Raw genomic sequence first — 7,255 nt, 5'->3', positions numbered from 1 at the left:
CAAGCAAGTCTATCTAGAGCAGGTTTCTGGGAGCCTTGTTGGTTGAGTTTTGAACATCTCCCCACATTTGCTCTGAGCTCTTTTTTCCAGTGTTGCACCTGGATAGAGAGAAAAATTATCCGTGGTGGCTAATGAGAAGATGTCCTTGTGCAGCCAACTCCTGTGTCAGGTTGATGTTATTTTACCCAGCGGAGCCCCAAAACACAACACAGTGAATGATTTCCCACACCGGGAGTCGAACCCGGGCTGCCTGGGTGAAAACCAGAAATCCTAACCGCTAGACCATGTGGGAGCACATCTGGTTGGCCCATCTGCCTGGCTCTGAGCCCCCGGGCAAATTGACCCTGCTGAACCCTGCGGAGACCCCAGAACCACTCCCTCTTTCCCCTTCCCTGGCAGCTTGGAAGGCAAAAGCACAACAAAATGCTGGGACCCTCCTGTATCTCCGTTTCAGAGATGCAGTTTGCAGCAGGTACACGCAGAGCTGCTGCAAGTCCTGTCCCAGGGCTGGCTGCATTAGGCAGCTGCCCAATTGAAGGTAGGGTCACGCATGAGGCCATTAACACCGTTAAATCAGTGTTAATTGGTGGCAGGAGCTAATTCCACCCAGCATGAAGGCACACTTCCCCTTTATTTGATTTGATTACTCTTTTTTGTTTTGTTTTGTTTTGTTTTTGCTTGATTTCCTACGGTAAGTAGCTCATAATTAACGGAGGATGAATAACATTTCTGCCACTCTGCGCATTAAGTTTTCCCACAACAAATGAAAACATAATTGCCATCACACAGCACCTTTATCTGAGGAAACACACTGCAATTGGGATGATGGAGATTTACTGATAGACACGCACACTTCAGCTGCTTAGAGATGAAAACAGAATGCCTATACAGGGGCTGGAGCTGCTATGCACACTGTATAGCTTCCTGTTGAGAAGAACATTCCATTGCTTGTCTCTACCACAGGCTTGCAGGCTTGCAGGAGCCAGGCCAACGTGTTCTGCAGCACAAGGACTTCTGTGGAGCAAAGGATGGTCTGAGGACACACAGCAGGGGGTGTGTGGGATATGGTCCCTCCTCCCCCCACCCAGGGAGACTCCAAAAACAGATAGCGTGTGGCAGATCTGATATCTCCCTTTGCTCACCTTTGATTGTCCCAGGATCCAGGGTGGGTGAAGCAGCCATGAAGGGTAAGTGCAGGCACTGCCCAGGCTGACGATGGAGCAACACCAACAACCCTGCACACATCCTTGGGGATACCGAGGAGACACAACTGGAGGATCTTTATTCTCCCAACTGAGTGTTTTCATTTTTCATCAAAAAGCAATAGCCAAACCCTAGATATTAACCCCAAGAGCTTGACTAATGCTGCCAAAGAGGCAAAGGGGCTGTGCTGGCACCTGTAGCTGACAGCATCCAGGTTAGGGACCTCTCCCAGAGCCAAGGTATGGGCATGTCCCAGTGAGTACTGCTTCAGGGGAAGTGAGGAGGAGCACTTTTGTTATGTGGTTAGGATATTTTCCCCATTTTTTCTTCTTTATAAAACCCATTTTGCTTCAGTTAACAAATGATAAGTCCTCCTGCTTCCCCTGGCCAATATTGCATGGAGTGTATCTGTACCAGGATGTTCATGAAGACACAAGGTCTAAGATTTGCCCAGCCAAGCTCAAAACCTGTGCTCCCTGGCTGTGTATATCTATCTCCTGTTGGGCACAAAGAAGCAGCTTGCAGGTCTATGGGCTCCCAACAGTCACTGGAGAAACTCCTTGAGGTGGGTGCAGGAGGTGGCTGCCTTGGTCCATTGTTGTACAGCCCACAGGGGGTGAGATGCCAAGCAGGTCCAGGACAAAGGACTGCAAGCTACTTCCTTTAGCCTCCAGAAAGGGGCCAATTTCACCTAGCCCATCCCAGCTGAAGGTGTGGAGGAGCGTGAGATGTGTGTGATGTTCACAGCATGCTCCCTTGGCTCATCACACAGATGGTGGTGAGGCACTGGAACAGGTTGCCCAAGGAGGCTGTGGATGCCCCATCCCTGCAGGCATTCAAGGCCAGGCTGGATGTGGCTCTGGGCAGCCTGGGCTGCTGGTTGGTGACCTGCACATAGCAGGGGGTTGAAACTAAATGAGTATTGTGGTCCTTTTCAACCCAGGCCATTCTATGATTTTATGATTCTATGATTCTATGATCTGGAGCACTTGCCCAGAGCTGTTCCCAGCAGCATGCTTTATTAACATTCCTAGAAAACACAGACTTTCCTCTACCTCTTCTGCTGCTACAGTGGTTCCCTGGAAAGGCCAGCCTGTTTTTACTTTTCCAGTAGGTTTTACTTTTCTTCAGTAGGTTCAGGTGAAATACAGACTATTCACCCATGTCACCTCTGCTCTGACCAAACCTGGGATCTCTCCAAGCACATTTGTAAATTGATAGCTTCCCCACAGAGGACAATTTGGAGAATTTCTCACATCCTGCCCTTCTGATTTGCTCATGCAGCAGCCCAGGCTTCCCTTGTGCTTTTGTGATGCTGTTGTAGAGTTGCAGACAAAATGTTTGGGGAGGATGTAATTGCCAGTTGTTTCATCTGTTGCCTCCCATCTTCTTATCTGAAGTGAGTTCTCATTGCAGAATAAAAGAAAGAACGAGTTTGTGGGAACAGACCTGTCCTGGCTGTACTTCACAAACAAATGGGGGCACAAAACACAGAAACGGCAGAAAATGCTGAACTGTACTGATGTACTTCAGAAAAGAACTGCATCACTTGTGCTGGGTGTAATTAGTACTCATTAGAGCTACTTGTCATACAGATACTCCCAGAGGCCCTGCCAGGATTTCTGCTGGCCTTTGAGCAAATCCATGGAGAGAGCTTCCCTGCTCCCAAGCCATCTCGAAGGGAAATCTCCCATGGGTATGGAGTTAAACAGCTCTAAAATAGGTCTTGGTCAGCTTACCGATGTGACACAGCATTTTCTGCATGAGAAGAGCACAGGACCTGGTTTCACAGGGCTTTTTTTCCAGTTCTCCTCCATATTCACTACACCAATCATTTGGTTTGGTAATTACCTACCTACCCCACAGAAGATATCCCTTTTCACAAAAGCTCTGGTCCCACTGCTTTACATCCAGTAGAGCATCCAGTCTGGGATCCATCCCCACCAATCTACAACAGTGAATCTGTGTCCTCAGTGCAGTGACAGATGCATGGAAAAAGACCCCTGATGGCCACAACACAAAGTCCACGCGAGAAGAAGAGCTGCAGTAGCTGGAGGACCTCACTGCATGCTTTTGTACTCATGGTTTTCAGGCTGGGTTAGAAATAAACCGAGATTTATCAGATAAACTTGGTGCTCCCAGCACTTCATTGTGAGGGTGTCATACTGCAGGCAGTACCAGCACACTGCACTGCCAGGGTGCCTGCCTGCCAGCTCCCACCCAAAGCTGTTCCATTTTTATTTGTCAACCGCAAGAGATGAGCTGGAATCCAAATACAACATAAATGGAAACCATCCTTTCCAAAGGGACGTACAGCATTTAGAAGATTTAAAACAGATCTTCCAAGACGTTCCCAGGGCTGGGAGATGGATGAGGTTCTCCTCACGCCAAACTTTCAGGATTAACACCACGATCATGGGAAACAGCCGAGGGAGGGGCAGAATCTCAAGGAGAGCCATTCACCATGCAGGGGTACACACCCTGCCCCCAGCAATTTGCTCGTGGATGTGATCAAGAGGCTCTCACTGCATGTCAGTGATGTGACAGCGTTAGGACTTCTCACAACTAAGTACTTTTACTAATTAAAAAGTGTTCCCTACTTATTGTGAACAACACAGGAGCACCTGAAAAGCCAGAAGCAAGCAAGAAATTGTCCAGCATCTTTTGAAATTGAAGAATTCTCTTGATAAATAAATCTCTTAATGAAATACAAGCAATTAAACTAAAAGCCCTATCGAATGCTTCTTGTCACTCCACACATTGACATTTAATTGAATTTTTTTTCCATCCCCTGGTCCCTTTTCCCTGATAAACAAATTCATTCACAACGGATCAGGTTTCACTAACCCAGAAACCAGATGATAGTCAATCAACTAATTGACACAAGAAAGACTTTTATATGAAAAAAAAAAAAAAGAGTCTAATTAAAGCTCAAATGAAATTTAATGATACACAGACGTCTTATAATAATGAACAGTCTTTTTATATTAATTACTCTGGTTTTAACCCTTTCCCTCCTTCTGGTCACCTAAGCCATGAGGCTGATGGAAGCACGGGCTGTTGAGTCCATTGAATCCCTCTTGGGAGATGCTCCAGGCAGAGCAGGGTTCATGTGGGTGACCTCATGCCTGGCTTCTGGGTGCTCCCACACCACAAATAACAAGTCCCGATCAAAGTAGGAGGGAAATGCATTCCAAAAATAAAGAGCAGCCGTTTGAGGAAGAGCCGGATAGGAGGAAGAGCGAAGAGCTCACCAACGGGAATAAGAGTTACATTTCTTAAAATGCTTAATTGCTTGTGCAAGGGGAACCCAAGAGAGATGTCAAGTGTCTTTCCCATTCCAGCTCTCTGCATCCAGCACTCCAGCTCTTGGCTCTCTTATTACGAAGCAGCTATTATTTTCACAATCGTTTTCTAGTGCTCTTTACACCATAACGGAGCACGCTGTTGTGAATGGCCGTTTTGTTTGCAAGCACATTTGGACACAGCACAGCATCCAGCTCTTTCACCAGCAGAAAGCACGCAGTGCTCCTCTGTGTGCACGAGGGCTCAGATACCCACAGAGCTCATCAAGTGCCCAGGGAGATCCAAGGCACGCTGCTCGCTGGGGCACGCCAGCTGTGAGAACTCAATTATGCTAAACAAAAGCTAATAGGGCACCAGAGGGAAGAGGAAAGGGGAATTAGCGGCCCTGTCAGACTCCTCCAGGTAATTATGGTTTCTCTATCTAAAAATTACAACTGCTGTGGAAATGCTGTTTTGTTATGCTGGTGCTTTTGGCATAAACGCGAATGGAGAAGAGTTGGTTCTGCAGTGAAAGCCTTTATGTTTGGAAACATTTTGCAGAGGTAAAGTTACTGCAGAATTAATTGTCACCAGGAAGAAATCAGTTCTGGTGGTTGCCATGAGACTGAAAGATAGCAAGAGCACAGAGTGCTTGAACAGCTGGGGGAGATGCTACTTCACCATCCCAAATGGAGATCTCCCATCTCCATCCCTTGAGGAGCTCAAAGCCATGTAGTCTAGATAGGAGGTAACTGGGGAAAAAAGAAGACTGCTGGCAAGGAGAGAGAGAGAGATGGTGCAGGGAGAGCATCCCCAGAGAGCCCAGCATCCTTTCCAGAGCCCTCAATAACCAAGACAGCATGCCTTGGTCCCCACATGCTCCCAGCCCTCTCCCAATGAATCTCAGCCCACCAAAGCACCCCCCTGGCAGAGATCCCTGGGCCCAATCAGCACATCCTCAATGGTGGCACAGGGACATGCTTTGTCCCAGCAGGCAAGCAGAGGTGTTGCTGAGCAGAACGGGAGCAAAAAAGCCCCAAGGGAACACACCAGAGGTGCCCAGCACTCAGAGATGCTGTTTTTCACACCCTGCAAGTCTTTTGGGAAGGGGAACGCCAGTGATAGAGACTATAGTGCAGCTGTGGAATTTTCCCCAGTATATTTAAACACATTGCTTGGCATTCGTGGAGGTGGCAGGCTGACAAATGCTAGTGCTCTAAGGGTTAAGCTCTTTCAAATGTCTTGGGAGTTATTTGTAAAGCCATTACTTCTGAGTTTGTTAATAAATCAGGATTTAATACACCTGAGTTACATTATCTCTCGGTTCTAATGTATAAATCCTGTCACTAAACCTTCAGCCCCAAGTGCTGTGTGCTTTTAGTCTTAGGTTTAGCTACCTGGTTTCTAAAATATTAGATTGTTTCACAAGTCAAGAGATGGATTTTTAAATCCTTCAAATCTCCCAGCAAGTATACAAATCTGTGTCTGGAGTTACAAATCCGATCAGAAGGTTTGTAAATCCTACAAAAGATTTATCTGAAAAAGTTTTCATTTACAAATTCTTGCTTTGCCTTTGGGACATGTAAGTGACTTATTTACAAAGGAGGATTCAGCAGAGCTGCCATCGTTGGGTTAGGTTGAAAAATTCTGCTCTTCCATCGCCACACATGCAGCATGGGATAAACCCTCATCCAGCCAGCCTACATCCATAACCCAAATGGAGTCTGGGGTTAGTGATGAGATGTAGAGAATGTATGGAGAGGAATGGGTGCTCCAGCAGGATGGCAGCCTTCCCTGAGGCCAAGACACAATTTTGGGACTGTCATGTTCTGAAGATGCCACTTCACCCCACCAAGCACAGAGGGAGAGGGATGAGTAACTAGGAGCAAAAGCCTTGCAGTGAGTCCTGCCCTAGAAGTGAACCATCTACACCTTCAGAAATGTGGCCTGATGTGGTCAGGGAGGGGTGGAGGAGTTGTGCTGCCATCCCAGCGTATTCCATTCTGTGCTGCTCCTCCTGCCATAGGTGCCCTCCCCTGGTGCCATTAAGCCCAAGCTGCCACCTACCAGCAGCAAACCTGTTCCTAAACCTGAACCCAGAGTCAAAGCAAAGTTCAGCAGCATCATCCAGACCCAGAAAGTCAAGCTTCACCGTGGTTTATCTTTTGAATCTCAGTTGGTGCCCACCCTTCGGTCATCTCTGTAAGTGCTCAGATAAGCAGCGTGCACCAGTGCAGAAATCAGGACAGCCAGTTTGGGTTAGTTCAAATGCTAGAGGTTTTTTAATCTTTTTTTTTTTCTGTGCTGTTCTTCTGTTTTTAGGCCCTCCCATTTGTCCTAGAAAACCTTGTTAGGACGTGGACCTTGGATGACGTGGAGGCAAACACAAAATGAAAGAAAAAAATACAGGGAGGTTTTATCAGAAGTAGATCACATTAGACTAATTTAATATCATTGTAATAAGAAAACAGTCAGCAGCAGAGGAGCTCATCTATCTGGGTTTGAACAAAATACTGCATACACAGACTGATAGGAAATTATTATTTGAGTAGAGATTCTGGGAATAAGGACCTCGGTTACCAAGTGGATGTGGGTCCAGATAGAGGGAGGCCACAAAGAGCTGCCAGCCCAGAAAGCAGTGCTGCAGGCTGCTGCCTGGGACCAGACTGGCTCTTCCAGCAGAAAGTGTGTGCTAATGAAACTGGGAGTCTATGAAGTCAGAAGGTATTGCCATTGCTCAGGGAGTCCAGATTGCCATAAGTGAAGC

At 47.0% G+C, this 7,255-nt stretch overlaps 1 non-coding gene across 1 annotated transcript; it reads right to left on the bottom strand.

Annotated features, from left to right (window-relative positions):
* Nucleotides 1-220: 220 nt before the first annotated feature.
* TRNAE-UUC lies at nucleotides 221-292 on the bottom strand. Its single transcript has one exon. It is a non-coding gene; the product is annotated as a tRNA-Glu (tRNA).
* Between the last annotated feature and the right edge of the window lie 6,963 nt (nucleotides 293-7,255).

This window comes from Lagopus leucura, unplaced genomic scaffold, assembly GCF_019238085.1.
Source record: "Lagopus leucura isolate 7727_CA_CO unplaced genomic scaffold, USGS_WTPT01 Super-Scaffold_100039, whole genome shotgun sequence".
Taxonomy (NCBI): domain Eukaryota; kingdom Metazoa; phylum Chordata; class Aves; order Galliformes; family Phasianidae; genus Lagopus; species Lagopus leucura.
Note: the sequence above shows the minus strand (reverse complement) of the source record. Positions and strands in the feature narration are given on the sequence as shown.